This window comes from Bactrocera oleae, chromosome 2 (genome assembly GCF_042242935.1).
Source record: "Bactrocera oleae isolate idBacOlea1 chromosome 2, idBacOlea1, whole genome shotgun sequence".
Taxonomy (NCBI): Eukaryota; Metazoa; Arthropoda; class Insecta; order Diptera; family Tephritidae; genus Bactrocera; species Bactrocera oleae.
In genome coordinates this window covers 38,520,859-38,538,067 of record NC_091536.1, presented here as the reverse complement: position 1 = coordinate 38,538,067, position 17,209 = coordinate 38,520,859, and the positions used below count along the sequence as shown (strand labels likewise).

Sequence of the window (17,209 nt, the reverse complement as noted above, 5' to 3'; positions counted from 1 at the left end):
TGGTAATTGGTCAACCACAAATAGTATTTTGTGATAGAAGTGTGTTTGAAATTTTTTCAATACGTTCGAGTATCTCATACCACAGAGATCTACGCCTAATAGAAGATCTATTTGAGCGGGAGTATTGCAGTTGGGATCTGCTAGCTTCAGGTGTGAAACCTTTTGCCAATGCTTGCTATTTATGTCATAGCTCAGAAGCATATTTATTAGTTGCGGTAAGACAATAGCTTCTACTTGAATGCGCTTATCCGCTTTGGGGGAAGTTAGGGTAATAGGGCAGATTTTGTTTGAGTTTTGGACTACACTTCCGTCTATTCCCGTGATTCCCAAACTGAGTGGTTTCGTGAGCAGTTGTACCCCTTTTTTTTGTGCCCCTCTATTAAGGCCCTAAGCTTAAACAGTTCTCCTCGGTGTTCGATGGAGACTACAGCTGTGGGCAGTAGCACCCTACTTTGGTTTTCGCTGTGTGGCGTTTGTGTTTTTAAAGCCTTTGAGCAGCATGGTGCTTCTTGACGATTTTCGGGATTTACTGTTGCAATAAATCTTGTAGCCCTTTTAACATTAATTCGAGGTGAGCTGGAAAAATTTGTGATATGTACCATTGAATGATGTCTTTTGTGGCAATATACGCAATTGAATTTACTTTGACACTCTTTTAGAGTATGCGCACGTGATAAGCAGTTTGTGCAAAGTTTTTTTGTTATGCCCTCCTGTACACAGTTCGCATGTTGTCTGTATCGATAAGTCTTAACAGTTTCGTCAGGTTTTAAATGCTCATGATATACCACACCCTTGTGATACCACGAAACACAAAGCATTGCCTTCTTACCGAACGGATTAAACCGTTTTTGCTCCGTTTAGAATTCTTAAAATACATCCATTTTTCATCGTCAGTGACAATTCGATGCAAAACTGATTTTCTTCACAAATAGTTTGTTGGTTTTTCATTTGTCTTTTATTCAATTCATGTGGCACCCATTTTCCACACTTTTGAATCTTTCCCATAGCTTTCAAACGGTCTGAAGTTGTTTATTGTGCAACATTTAACATGGCTGCCATTTGCTTTTGACTTAAAGTATCATCTTCATCCAATATTGCTTGCAGTTCGGCATCTTGAAACTTTTTTGGTGGTCTTCAAAATCATTATCTCTGAACCGTTGAAACCATATTTTACATGTTGCTTCTGATAGAGTATGATCACCATACGCCTCGACAAGCATTCGATGCGAATCTGCATCACTTTTCTTCATATATAAATAAAAAATTTATTCCTTTCGCAAATCATCACCTTCTTTAAAATTTCATAAAAATATAACTAAAATTCAAAAAAAAATAGATTATTTCTTATTAAAAAACTAATAAACGTAATTGCGAAAATAAAAAGGTATCGGTGGAAGATGAAATAAATTATCAGAATTAATGCTATTTGAATCGAATGAAAATGTAGGAGTTGAGGGTGATACTGGCTAATTTTTAAATAAGTGACACACAAAATTCTGATATCGTATCCAACTCAACTAAAAAATGCCATAAACTATAGTTTGCCATCCATATCTATCAATACATTCTAAAATGGTTAGTTTTAAGCTAACTATGTGGGATTTTGGCTTAAATGTTTGGCTTAACAGTTAAATTAATACGTAAAAGGCGTCGACTTCCGTCCTTGTTGTCAAAATTCTATGTTCGCCCATTATGCAGCTTCTTAATAATATTATGACTGTGTCTGTCTGTCCTTTCGAATTCCAATGATCTCATTCCAATAACAATGTCATTGAAATTGTTGTTGACCAAGTAATGGAATGTGACGCCTAAAAGTTTCGCCGAACTTAATTGTCTGTCCACATATCAATAGTGACTGATTGAGCTATGCCCAGGTCCTTGTGGATAACTCATCTAACGCCGCCAATCTTGCAGCGGTTGTTGAGTTACCTTTCTAAAGCAGCCGTTGGAGTGGTGCGCTCCCATTATGCAAAAAACAGTGACTCGCTGTATCCACTTTAACGGTTTTTTGTATGAGATATTGCTGACAGCGTTCTACCACACAACAGCATCGTAAAGCAAGATTGGCTTGACTAATGTTTTGGTACACCAATGCATTAGGCCAGGTGAAAGGCTCCATTTAGACCCTAGCATCATATATGCATATAGGGCACCACTGGCTTTTTTCACTCTCTCTTCCACTTTAAGTTTCCACATCAGTTTGCTATCCAAGATTACTCCCAGGTACTTGGTATGCTTCTTAATTATTAACTCAACCCCGTTAAGCCTCGGGGGTTTTCATGTCGTGGCTTTATATCTCCTTGTAAATGGTGTAGGATACTTGCAATATTAAAATACTCTTAATTAGTTTTACAAGGAAATTATTAGTAGCACTTAGATAATGTCGCAAACTTATGGAATTTATTGAAAATTCTCCAAATGGCAATGTCGTAAAACAGCTGCAAATTTTTATAGTTTATTTTGCGACAAAATTTCAACTTTGCAAAGCTGTTTTCAGTGGCATTCATGTCATAGCATGCTTTTTGGTTTTGTGCTACAAAATTGAAGATGTAAGTATATTAAATTATAATATTGTATTACGCTTAGTTGATTTTTTGATAATATTATATTTAGCAATAATTAAAAAAAAAACTCACTAATTGTTAAGAGTCTGGTTTATTGCTAAAGACCAATGACTTCAAATAACATCACAAGAAGTAGTCAGTTTTTTGAAATTATCGAATCTCCAAACTTTTCTTGGAATGATTCAAGTGTTGCATGAGCTGTGCGGCACGTAGCCCCGTCTTGTTGGAACCAGATGTTGTCAACATACATTTCTTTCAATTGCGCCCATAAAAGATGGTTGTCATCGATCTGTACCGCTTTCAATTGACAGTAACGGTGGCACCAGCTTCATCTCGAAAGAAGTACGGACCGATGATTACACCAGAACAAAAACCACACCAAGCTGTCAATTTAAGTGAATGTAATGGTTCATGAATAATTTGAGGGTTTTCTTCGCACTAGAATCGACCGTTTTGTTCATTTACCGCACCACTCAAATGAAAGTGAGCCTCATCGAAGACGATGATTTTATTAAAAAAATTGCAATTGGAGAAAGATTATTTTGAATAATTTGTAAACATTGTTCTTGCTTATATCTCTCCATGATGAAATTGTAAACATTACGGAATACAATGTAAAAAAAATTACATATCATGACATATTAAAAATGGCCGAAACAACACTTAGAAATCATATCATCCTTATTGGAAAACCCATTATAAACATAAAAAACCATCACTATACTTACGATTCTCTTGCGCTATGTAAAGGCTTTATTTATTATTATTTACTTATTTCATATTTTACATATGTACTTATTTTAGAAAGCAACTGCTCAAAACGTTATGTTCGGATTACCACAAATGCACCAAATGTATGAAATATGAAATGAAGTATTATGCGCCCCAAAATGAGCCAAAATCAAGAGAAAATGTGTCGGGCAGACAGTGTTTCATAATATATAAAAAATATACGTCTATTTTATGATAACATTAACTACAGCATTTACCAATCGTGGCGGCCATATTTGTTTACAGATTTGTGTAAAATTTTGTCAGTGTGTTCAGTAACGTTTACAATTTCATCATTTCACGTTTCACTTTGGTACAACACTTAGAAATTGTCCAAGATTATTACGCAAATTCCCGTTCTACGGTGGCTACTGTAAGAGCTATTCGCGCAACAAATAATTTTCTCAGATGATACCCATTTTTTAATGGGTTCGTCAGCAAGCAAAATTGTCGCAATTGGAGTGAATCAAATCCTCGAAATGCTAGTAGTAAATGGCCGAAATGTGGAACATAATCCGGAATTATCCGAATAAAACTAGTTACAATAGTCAAAAAAATTTAACAACTAATATTCAAAAGTTCGTTATAATAATTTTTTTATGATTTTATTAAGCGATAACAATACCAAACATTTTCTTACGACTAGTGAGTGTAAGTAGATTTAGAAGCTTTAAACGACTATTTTATTACTGAAGACTTAACCAAGAATGCATCGGAAATTGACCCAAGGCGAAAAGCAAAAATTTTTTTAAACTAGCGTTTCATACCACAGTGCTATATAATAACCCCTAACCAAAGTTGTAAAAAGGTTTTTAGTAACATATGTATGTCTTAAAATTTTTTAGACGAACGTGTAGAAAAAACTAAGATCACCTTTATCGTTCAAAAAGTGGTATTTATATGAGACTGAAATTAGCTTAAGTCCACAGTAACTCCCAAATCTACAAAGTTAAATACCTACTGTAGAGTATGGAATTTTATTACATAACGAGAGATCTAGAGTTCGAAACAGAATTTGTATCGGTTTTGGGTGTCACGGAAACTAACTTTATCGGTTCTATTATCAGAAACAAAGTAAGAAGATGGTTGCCAACAGATTTTAAATGTGAGATGAAAAACTAATTTTTATTATTGTTACGAATTAATGTATCTCTATTTCGACAAAACTACGATTCTTTTAGCGCCGCGATCCGAGGTGGTCATCAGGGTTATAGTCTCATAGTTTTTGAGATATTTGTATTTAAAGTTCAAAAATTTGTTAAGGTAATGCGCGCTGTTAAACTTACATATGTTTAACACACTATCCACACATTTTTCAACTCGTATATTTTTAATTACACTGTACACATTGAAATATATCCAAAATATAGATTTATTGTGCACTTTTACAGATATATATACTTTAAAAATAAGAAATTTGTATGTTTACATTATGTGAAAAAAAATTTCAAAGATTTTCTGTTTATCATTAGAGATATAAAGAAACAATGGTTCAAAACGTTAACTTGTTTCCTATATAAGTATTATATAGTGATAAGTAATATTAAACACGCTACAAAAACAAACCGTAATAACTTTTTTTTTAATCAGTGTATTATATATATTTTTTTTATTGTATAGCAAAATTCATTTTATTTTATATAACTAATTATTTTTTAAAATTATGGACCGTAAATGACCTCCATTCTCAGCCACGCATATGCGACACCTAATTAGAAAATTATTTATTGCTACCCGAAGAGTTGAAGTCGGGATTGCCTCAATTATCGATTTAATAGACTGGTTCAATTCAGTCAAATTACCGGGTTTTGTTTTTTACACCTCTTGATTGACATAACCTTGAGCAATCAGTTTAGGAGAACTTGGGGGACAGCGGAAAATAGCATTTCTTAATATTAATTTGTTTTAAAATTTTCGTTGGAGGCCGAGAATAGCCGGTCTGACTATGTGTGCGGTTGCTCCATCTTGCTGGAACCAAACGCTATTGAACGCTACGTCTTCGGAGGGGTTCGGGGAAAAAAACTCATTCAATATCTTTAAATAACAGTTCCCATTGACAGTTACTGTTTTTGTAGCACGATTCGTACGCCACCCTGTACAATAATTAGTAATTATCGTTTTCAGTATTTCTTTTGATTAACACAGGTGTTCGATCGATGAAGGCTATTTATTTTAAGTGCGGCCAAAGTTCGCCACTACAGAAAGAAGTTCAATGCAAAAGATCTATGAACACCCCGTGGTTGGACCTACCAGGGTTATTTTTTTGAAGTGCTTAGCTCTATTAATTTAGGAATGTATGATACATATATAATATCCCTTCATATAATAAAAAGTATTTTTTTTAATTTTTTTTTTTTTGACAACAACTAAAAGCTATAAGTCTGAGGCGATTATATGCGTATTAATCTCCTAATTCAGATGACCTCCTCTATCCGGCCATACCATCAGAGCACGGCGCCAAAAAACCGTAATCGTGTTTCTATTTCTATAGGGGCAAACATAAGAATTGAAAACAAAATGCCATAGCTATTGAGTTTATAGAGAAACAAATTCAATTATTTTAAGAGGATTTACAAAACGTAATTTAACACCATAACAAATGCATCTTTATTCAGGCGATAATATAATATAAATACGTAAAGTAAGCAAGTAAATAGTTACTTACGATTCCCCTCGGACATCAAGTGGATTACTGTGATCTCTTAAAATCTTTCTTTTAATATTTTCGTTGCTTTTGTTCCAATAAAATAAAAGCTAAAATAGCGTCGTTGTAAACTTTAATGGACTTGCTTTCAAATTTATTCATTTGTAAGTTTTGTTACTTTAGTAAGCAGCTGATTCAAATATTGGTTTTGCATATGTTCGAAAAAGACGAAAATCTAATCAGATTTTGTAACACCATTGAAAATCAGAATTGGTATGCGATTCTGACAATTAAACAAATCTGTCTTGGATTCCACAAAACTCCTATATAATTTTGTGATATGGGAAATAGGAGTGACTTTTCTCTGATTTTTTTCATTATCAATGCAATTCCCCTTAATTTTGGGTTGAAATCTATTTATTAAAACGAATTATACATTATAGTATGACATGTAAAGAATATTGTTTTAAATTTTTGTGAAGAAATATTTAAAAATTCATCAATGGCGACTATTATTCTGGAGCGTCTGGATTTGGAATTGTGAAATTAATAGTGGCGCGGACAATAAAAACCTGAGCTGTAAAATGGTCATGAGACAGGTATAAAAATACTCTTAACTTCGACAATTTTTAACCGTTTGGCTTGCAATTTAGACACAACATTCTTAAAATGTTATGCATTCATTCTAAATAAAAATAAATAAATCGAAAAAAAATTTTTTTAACCCTATTCCCCCCTCAATTATATTGTAACACTTTATAAGTTTTCGGTTAATGGCATTTTATGGGCGTGGCAGTAGTTCGATTACGCTGATCTACAAAACCGTTCTCCCAAATTGGCCAAGAAGCACGTGTTCATGACGAAAAAAATGTTTAAGCCCTATTACCCCCTTAATTATAACACTTTATAAGTTTTCGATTAATGGCGTTTTGTGGGCGTGGCAGAAGTTCGATTACGCTCATCTACAAATTGGTCAAGAAGCTCATCTACAAAACCGTTCATGACGATATCTCAATTTTTACTCAAGTTACAGCTTGCACAGACAGACGGACGGACGGAAAGTCAGTCAGCTGGATCGCAACTCTGCCTATCATCCTGACCATTTATATATATATATCTATATATATATATATATATAACTCTATACCTATCAATCTATTAGTTTTTGGTGACACAAACAACCATTAGTTGAACAAAACGATTGTACTCTCTAGAAGCATATTGCGAAAGTATAAACAGAGTAGTGATAGTTTTTGATAATATAGTCTGACTTCATAACCTCAGTTTGCAATGCAACACTGAAATGCCTAATGTCCACTACCTCTTTTATTATATTTGCATTACCATGAGTTCATTCTCGCTGGTCAACCCTTTTTGATGCGTCACAGATGTAAAATTTGTGCCTCATTTTTAATTTGAACTCTCGTGTCACGGTGTTTGTTGATAAACGCCTCCGAAACGGTTTGACCGATTTTGATAAAATTTGGCATGCTTATCGGGTAGGACTGAGATGGTCCACTCCAATTTTTTTTATTATTTGGACAAAACATTTTGTTTTCTTAATGCAGCATGATTCTGTTCTATCCACAAGATGGCAATCGAATATAATAATTGTCGTATATGCTACCATTTCTGTAATAATATACTGAAACCTGAAACAACCGGATGGTTTTGGTAATTGAATTTACTTATCTCATTTTTATTATGACATGTATCATAGTTAAAATAAATTCGTTTGTGTACATACTTGCACGTATTTATTTATGCTTAAGTTTTTAAAATTTCTTTTACCGTTTGCAACTATCCTTGATTCTGTTTTATAAAACAGTTCTCTAGATTATTTCCAAAAATTTTAGCGTACCGGAATCAAGTATCTCCTGTACTAACAATTTCGTCAAGTAACCAACAGTCGTCCAAATGCTGAATTTGCTGATTTTCATTTAAAAACAACAAAATATAAAATAAACAGCCTTCAAAATGTTAAATGTTTTTGAAAGATTGTGCATTTAAATGTCCTCTATTATTGTCAAAATGTGTTTGATAGTATTGCATATGTATCTTCTGTACAGAAAATATCGTCTCCTCCTAATGACCTAATAAATCTCTCTTCTCCTTTGCCCTCAAGGTGATAAGCCGTCAACTTCCAAAGAGCTCAATTCCCCAAAAGCTCTATCTAATAGTAATAAGTGTCTCACAATTACAGAGTCTCCCCCTAATAACTTAGTAGCATCAGTTAATAATTTGATATTTATTCCACCTAAAAAGTCTATATTTATTTCGAGACTTGCCAAAGATACGTTGGTGGAGGACATTAAATCTTACATTTCGTCACGTTTAAAAACGTAAATAAATTTAACTTCAATTATCATCGTTTAAAATATACGTATCTCTTGAAACATTCAAAAAGATCTTAGATAGTTCATTCTGGCCACCTCGGGCTTTTGTTAGCAAAATTAAACCTAAACTTAGAAGTCAAACTGAGGAAAACATTGTTAAATTACCAAAGCAACCACCGATATAAAAAACTGATTGGTAGAAATTCGCTAAGCATTTATTATCAAAATGTTAGAGGTCTTAATACAAAATTAACCGAATTGTATTTGAACAGTTCCAATTTTAATTTCCATATAATTGGATTTACAGAAACTTGGTTAAAACCTCACATTTTTGATAATGAGATTTTAAACAGCGAATTTCAAATTTTTAGATGTGATCGACTGAACAGGATCGGTGGAGATGTTCTATTTGCCGTGCATTCCTCTATACCATCTAAAAATGTTCTTGTTTCAGGGACCAACTCATTTGAATTTAAATGTATTAGAGTCTACGTTAATAGTTGCTTTATTTATTTTACCCTATCTTATATACCACCCCATTCGGACTTATCTGTATACATGCAACATGCTACTGTAATAAATAGTGCTACCTCGATGGCAAATAATGCAGATTCAATAAATGTATTATGTGATTTCAATTTGCCGTGTGCTTCGTGGAAACCTTTCGATGACTATATCGTGCCGATTTGCAATCGGTCATGTGTTAATGAGTTTTTCGAAAAAAAGTCCGAGTTGGGTCTGAACCAAATTAATTTGATTCCGAATAAATTTAGTAAATGCTAAGATTTAGTATACGTTGGTACCTCTTCAAAGTGTTCCGTTATTCAGAGAAATCTTCTTGTTCTACTGGAGGACTATATCATCCTGCTTTGGAAATACCTGTCCAAATCTCAGGCAATGGGATAGTAATCAGAACTTTCTACAATAACATGGCCTAATTATAATGATGACATTGAATTGAGTGTCTCTTATTTTAATAACATTATTACGAAATTATTTGAAAAGTATGTTCCAATAGTAATTGTTAATAAGAGTAAAAGTATAAGTGAGTAAAAGTATCCGTGACTTTCGAAAGAGTTATATAAATTGAAAAACAGAAAAACTCGAGCCTTTAAACATTTTAAAAAAACCGGTTCACTTGTCGACTATTCTAAATATTCCGCATTGCGTCGACAATATTTTGACCTAAACAAAAAATGTTATAATAATTACTTAAATAAAGTAAAAAAGAATATTTTAAGTAATCCAAAATCGTTTTATAATTTCGTCAACTCCAAACGCCAAATTTCCGTCCGCGATGAAATACAAATCTATCATTTCAAGTGACAATTATATTATATCCAATATGTTTGCAGAATACTGTAATAATTCTTCCAAAATTTTTTCTTATCAGCACGTGCTGTGTTCGAATACTTTAATTAACGCTCCAATTATTTCTGAAAAAGACGTCCTACTTAATTTATATAAGTTAAAACCATCTTTTAGCTATGGCCCAGACATGATACCCTCATGCTTCCTAAAAAATAGTGCCAAATATATTTACTTGCCTTTGACAAGGATATTTAATTCCTCTCTTAAACATGGTACATTTCCTTCAATATGGAAACAGTCATTTACAATTCCTTTGCATAAAAGTGGATTTAGATTCCACATTGAAAACTATAGAGGTATCGCAAAACTATCAGTTATACCTAAACTTTTTGAAGCTATCGTCACTGACCATATAACCTTTTCGATTTCTCCGTTAATTTCCTCATCTCAGCATTGATTTCGTAAAGGGAATTCGACTATAATAAACTTACTTGAATTTGTAGGTCATGTATCATTGGGTTTTAGGGAACATAAGCATACGGCTGTTATATACACAGACTTTAGCAAAGCTTTCGATAAAGTTAATCTCTCGATTCTCATACATAAACGTGATCTGCTGGGCTTTCAGCCAAGATTCCTTCAATAGGTATCTTCCTATCTTTATAATAGAACACAACGAGTGATATTTGAGGATACACCTTCAGATAGAATTAATGTTTCTTCAGGTGTTTCGCAAGGTAGTCATCTTGGCCCGATTCTGTTCTTGTTGTTTATTAACGATATCTCTTCAGTAATAGAATTCTCAAAAATTTTATTATACGCTGACGACGTAAAGCTTTTTAAATCGTACACTTCAACTGAAGAAAGGTGTCTGTTGCAAACAGACTTAAACAATTTGGTTGCATGGTGTGATAGAAATGATTTGACATTGAATCTCAATAAATGTAAAATGATGTGCTTTTCCCGTAGACCTATGCACCACTCTTCTTATGTAATAAAACACCATATTCTAAAGCAAGTTTTTAACTATGTTGATTTGGGAGTTAATATGGACACTAAGCTTAATTTTAGTCTTCATATTGATACAATGGTCTTGAAAGCAAAAGCTGTCCTCAGTTTTGTTAAACATTGGTCTAAAGAATTTAGAGATCCGTATATTACTAAAACACTTTATACAACTTTGGTTAGACCTATATTGGAATATGGCTCTGTTGTATGGAACCCTAGCTACCAAATCAATTCTGACAAGTTAGAGTCTGTTCAAAAACAATTTTTACTTTTCGCCTTAGCGCATTTCCGATGGGATTCTAGGGTAAGTCTGCCTCCATACACTAGTCGTTTAAAACTTATTAATTTACCTACACTTTCTAGTCGTAGGGAAATGCTTGGCATAATATTCTTAGTGAAACTTTTGAATGGAACTTTTTGCAGTTCTTTTCTCCTGTCTGAAATTAAATTTAATATCCCGGTTCGCCTTTCGAGGCAGTTTAGACCTTTACTGCTAAAATCCTGTAGATCAAATTTTGAACTAAACGAGCCATTCCGCCGTATATGTCATGATTTTAATTCTCATTCCAGCACATTTGACTTATCTGACTCACTTTTTAAAATTAAAAAGACTTTATTGTTTTCTCTTAATAAATGAAAATGTAACAATTTATTATATTGTAACTTTAGATCTTAGCTGTTGAAATTTTTGTTTCTGTAGCTGAGCAGTTTTAGATCTCAACAACTCATAAAAATCTCTTGCCTTTTAAGCGGGTTGCGCCCCTCGCGTCGGTTGGCGGGAGGAGGGTAATCGTTGGGTTATTATTATATTATTATGTAGTGTCATTTCAAATTCTATATAATGCCTTAATTGTGGGGCTGACAAACGGATGTTGTACGGATGATCCAAGAAGAGGTACTTTTTGTACGTGCCAAGTAGACAGTTTAGACAGATCACGCGGAAGTCGTGTCAATTTGTCATGTTATTTTTGTTCAGTATTGTTGGCATTTTATCATAGCAAAAGTTATGCCTGAACACGGTTTCTGGGAACGTACTATTCATCACACAATCATCCATCTCGAGACCCAGCATTCATTAATAAATAATTTTCGACCGAATCGACCGCGTCTAGCACGCAGTGAAGAAAATGTAGTGGCAGTAGCTGAAAGTGTACACGAAGACCGTGGAGAGTCGATTTGGCGCCGTTCGCAACCACTCGGACTGATCTATGGAGCGACTTGGCGTAGTTTTCGTCGAAATCTTAAATTGAAAGCGTACAAAATACAGCTTATGCAAGAACTGAAGCCGCTCGACCTTTGTAAGCGACATCGCTTCGCTCTATAAGCTCCTAAAAAGTTCCAAGATCCGACGTTTTCGAGCTAAATTTTGTTCAGCGACGAGGTCCATTTCTGGCTCAATTGTTCAATGGGTATGTAAACAAACAAAACTGCCACATTTGGGATGGAGAGAAACTTGAAGAGATTTAAGAGCTGCCATCCAAAAAAACAACTCATATTATTCGTATAAAGACTTCGGCTGTTCGGTTTAGTTACTCTACCACTCTTTCATGCTGGAAACAGTCACCGACGCAAGCCCGTAGACTGAATCAGCTGATACGACCTGTCTTATGAGAGCGTAATGAAATACTCTGTGTTGAGACAGACCATACGGTAGGATATCCGCGAAAATTAGATTTTTCCCATAGAAACGAGTGAGCTGATTGCTCTCTTGCAACGCAGTTCTAGTTAGAGTGCTGCCGTGTTAAGATAAAATGAGATATAAGTAAGAAGTTTTAAGCTCTGATAATGAGTAATAAGGCATTTAAGTGTTACAATTAAACAATCCGGCGAACATAGTCTATAATATATTGTATTTTCAAACAATAACGCCAATAATGTAACCCAAGGTGTCTAAAGTTACCTTAAAAATTCTTTACATCGCGTGCGCTGCGTATTCTATTGAGTACAGTACAAAATAGTGTCTCACGACTGTGAGTGTTCTTTTATTTAAAAAATAATAATAATTTAGATGCCACCTCTGTAAAAGCTCAAAAGGAGTTTCTTGCTAGTATACTATAATTTTCATGTGTAGATCTGTCAATCAATCAGTTATCCCCACCAGGTGTCTCCCGTTGTCACTTCTCAACTAGTAAATTTCACGGAGTAAGGATGAAGAAAAGTCGGCTTCCTTTATCTCACTATCTACCATATACAGTTTCTTCCTTTTTTATTTTATTTATGTCCCGATCGTAGGAGTGACTGTTATGTGTATCATTTAATTTTTCACTGCAACTCCCAATTAAATTTTGTTCTCATAGTAAATATAATATAACATTATTTCTTTGTGCATCTCGAAAACGGCCAACAAGTATTTACACGAACGAGCGCTATGATCGTTGTATAAAACTACCATAAACTATGCTCATCGAGTTTTTGAATTGTGTAATCGTTCGGATGCTTTTGGTGAATTCCACCACAAACCATGTAACTCATTGGAGATTTGTTTCTGGTTATCACAGTACTTTTGAGCAAGTCTTCTTGTGCTCTCCTCCGAACGTACTGGATTCCATCGGACTGATTCAAATTTATTTTCGATTCATCAGAAAGATAACCCAATCTTCTAGAGCCCAATTTCGATATTGTCGGGCAAAAATCAGGCGTGCCGTGCTCATATTTGCATTTAGAGGAGGCTTTTTTCTTGACCTTCTCGCTTTGAGAACCATATTATAGAGCCTCCTTCGTACCGTGCGTGCACTTATATCCACCGAATATCGTTCCTTCAACTCTGAGATTAGCTCCACTGAAGTTAAAAATCGGTTCCGTAGGCTTAAGTTCTTTAAATTTTGGTCCATCCTAGTAGATGTTTTTTTCTTTGCGAATCCACTTCCAGGAGCTCTGTCCAAGGATTTAGTTGCGTCATATAATTTATAAAACTTCAGAATGGACACATTTCTACATCCTATGCGTTTCGCGATCGCCCTCCCGCTGTAATTTTCTTCTTTTAAAGTAAGAATCACACTTTTTGAGCACTTGTCGGCTTCTTCATACTTGCAGTAATTAAACACATATTTACCATAAAACAAATTAAACGAAAAATCGCAAGCAATTGTAATTAACGGAATCATCAAAAGTTACTCAGACGAATTCCAAAGAAGTGCATAACACATAAGAGCAGCTAAAGTTGGATAATATTTAAAAAAAATGTACTTGGAAATAAATTTTCAACCGTGGTAACATTTTATTGGCCACTACTGTATTTACATATATATGTATATATACAAGTATATCTATATTATATTAGCTAATTATTTACTTGCAAAAAATTTCCGGCGGTACCCCTTATGCTTAATCAAGCAATAAGCAGGACTGCATAATAATAAGTAAGCTAAGGCACAATAACAACTAAAGCTAGAATCTTCAGCAAAAAGACAAAAATACAAACATACATACAGTGGACCCCCGGTAGTCCGACAATCATTTTGCAGTGCAGTGTCGAACTATCGAATTTGTCGGATTGTAGAGTACTGCCTAAGACCCCCTATAGTCCGATTTTTTTTACAAAAGAGTACCTTGTAATCCGACAAATTATAAATCCAATGATGATTCTTTATAATAAATACATATATGTAATGTACTCTGAAGTACAAATCATACATACATTATGTCAAATTTAGTAAATTAAACAGCACAATAGAGAGCTTACGTTTTTTTATAAAATTAAGGTCATTAATGCTATAAAACGTACAAAAAATATGCAATAACTTTACGTTAGGAAATAATGTTGTACAAACAAATGTACAAACATACTAAAATAATCAAAAACTATGAATCAACTACATTTATGTATGTAATTTAAGAAGCATGCAGATATTCATCAATTTTTTTTTGTTTCACATTGTTGAAACGCGAGAATAAAGCTTTGTCCCTCAGTCTTCTCAAAAGTAGAAGTTCGTTGTAGGATGCACCATTTTCTTCAGCCCATTGCAAACCCAGCTCAAAGGCATTCATTGCATCTTGTGCTTTCAGTGGCGGAGTAGTTGCAATTACTTCGTCATCATCTTCCTGATTTATTGGTGTAGAAAACATATATATAAACATAACATTGGTGTAGAAAAATAATTTCCTCTTTATCCATTCCACGGCACCAGGTTTCCAAATTTTCCGGACTTATTTGGGTTTCAGCAGCAATTTGCTCTATTAATTCCGAAGGTACACAGATTTGTGGATCGTTGGTAGGATTGGCGACTATATCTGGCCATAACTTTTTCCAAGACGATGTAATAGTTGATGAAGGTAATGCATTCCACGATTGACAAAGAGCAAAAACCAAGTCTTTCATGTTAAATTCTTTTAACGTTTTTTCTATTGGCTGGTCTTTTGATACGGCTTTTAGATGTAGGGTTTTCTTATAATCTTGCTTTACAAACTGAATTACGTGCTGATCCATGGGTTGAATCAGTGCAGTGCAGTTTGGCGGAAGAAACATCGCAGTGATGCATTTATCATTAGTTGTCAATTCTTCTTCAGACGGATGACCGGGAGCGTTATCAAGAAGCAATAACGCTTTTTGAGAAAAATTATGATCTTTCAACCATTTTCTAACTTCTGGTACGAAACATTCATCAAACCACTTTTTGAAAAGATCTTTTGTCATCCACGCACTTTTTTGTTCATAATAGTGCACAGGTAAATCAATGTTTTTGAATGCACGTGGTTTATTAGATTTTCCAACGACCACCATCTTTAGCGTGTGTGTACCCGCAGCGTTAGCACATGGTAGTATGGTTACACGTTCTTTACTTACTTTTCGTCCAGGTACGGATTTTTCAGTGTAGGAAACAAAAGTTTTATTAGGTAACAAACGCCAAAAAATCCCTGATTCGTCTGCATTGTACACCTGTGACGGGTTAAGATTTAAATCTTTCACCTTTTGCAAAAATCTTAATTTAAATGGCTCTATGCAGGTGGCATTATTAGAAAGTTTATCTCCTGTTATGGTCATTAAACGTATGCCATGACGACTTTTGAAACGTTCTAGCCATCCCTTACTAACCACAAAATCATCTTTTTTTGTTATTTCTTTATAAAAATATTTAGCTTTCATTGCCAACATGGATCCCGAAATGGGCGCATGCCTATTTCTTTCCTAAAGAAACCACATGTATAAAGCTTCTTCCACTTCTGGATGTTCAGCTTTCTTGAGTGTCTGTCTCTTGCCTGGCCCACAGTCAGTAGTTGACACAAACTGTTTAATCTTCTCGTGGTTTTTTTAATGTCATAAATTGTAGATCGGCCTACCCCGTATTCACTTGCTAAACTACTGAAAGATTCAGTACGATTTAGGCGGTCTAAAATATCACATTTTTCTTTAATTGTCAGTGTTTTGTGCTTTCGCTTTTGAGCTTGTGACGACATTACTAGGTACGTATATCTACGTAATACACAATGAATAAACAGTAAACAATGAACACACGCTAGGCGCACGCACCACTCTTCATCGGCTGTAGTCAAATTCAAACTAAGCAATCGGAATCAAAACAATACCCTACGCGTCGAGCACAATAATGATGGTCCGTACAAGTTGTAACTTGTTCAATCATGCATTAGCGAAATATGTATGTCGGATTACAGGGAGTGCCGGATTAGACCGGGGCCGGATTACCGGGGGTCCACTGTATATATAAGTTATCAGTTGCAGTGATCACAGCAATAACAAGAAGTTATATTATAACGGCAATGCCGGAGCAAGTATGTTTATTGAAAGTAAAATACTAACTGATCATAGATAAAATGATCCGAAACTCCTCTCTTTGCTTTCTGAGAGAGCTCGTGAACTTTCAGTGCTGCCAAGAAAAACCACGAGTTCATGAGCTGCTGAACAGATGACAACCAAAACAATGAACCGCCAGGTAAAATCCCGTTAAAAATAACTGACAAAATCAGTTCATTATTTTTCATAAGAAAGTTTAATGCTGAAGCAGCAATAGTTAATGTGATATTGTTTTTCATAAAATTAAAAATATTTGTATAAGTGTTTATATATAGAATTAAATTGGTAAGTATGTTATTAAAGCCGTAGCAAATATATGTACCCAATTATATAACGTTTTCCTTACAAATTATAGGAAAATGCCTAAATGTAAACATCGGTGTGTGGCTGGGTGCGTAGGAGCGCGACGGTTTTTCAATTTCCCTAACAAGGAGAAGGAAGGATCCAGGTTCGTAAATTATTTGAATAAGTAGAAAAATATAATGATTTCCTTAAAATTAGAAGTGAATTTTTATAAAGTATTCCGTATGTTAAAAATTATTTAAATTCAATTTAGTGCGTAATAATAAATATAGCATACTTGCTATTTGCAATATAATTTAGAAAATAGAATTTTAATATTTAATAAATTCAATTTAATATATTGTTTTGAGTAGCGTAGACGTAAATAGTACTTTAATTATAAAATATAAATGTAAATAAATGAAAAGTGAGTAGAAAGTGTCGTAAATACTAATAAATGTGGCAATATTTGCTTTATTTAGTAGATTTTTATTTAAATATAGTATAATAAGTAAAGTTATTAAGGTTGAGGGTATATTTGTTT

The 17,209-nt window shown here is 34.0% G+C and overlaps 1 protein-coding gene and 1 long non-coding RNA gene across 3 annotated transcripts in view; both read left to right on the top strand.

Annotated features, from left to right (window-relative positions):
* Positions 1–17,209, top strand: part of 5PtaseI (inositol polyphosphate-5-phosphatase A) — a 600,945-nt gene that overhangs the window by 490,124 nt on the left and 93,612 nt on the right. The gene's annotated exons all lie outside the window — the stretch shown is intronic.
* The window catches only part of LOC138858938 (uncharacterized), a 34,734-nt gene continuing 31,966 nt past the window's right edge, over positions 14,442–17,209 (top strand). For both annotated transcript variants that reach the window (XR_011397974.1, XR_011397973.1), the window contains exon 1: positions 14,442–16,831. This is a non-coding gene — a long non-coding RNA (uncharacterized lncRNA). The remainder of the gene's footprint in view (positions 16,832–17,209) is intronic.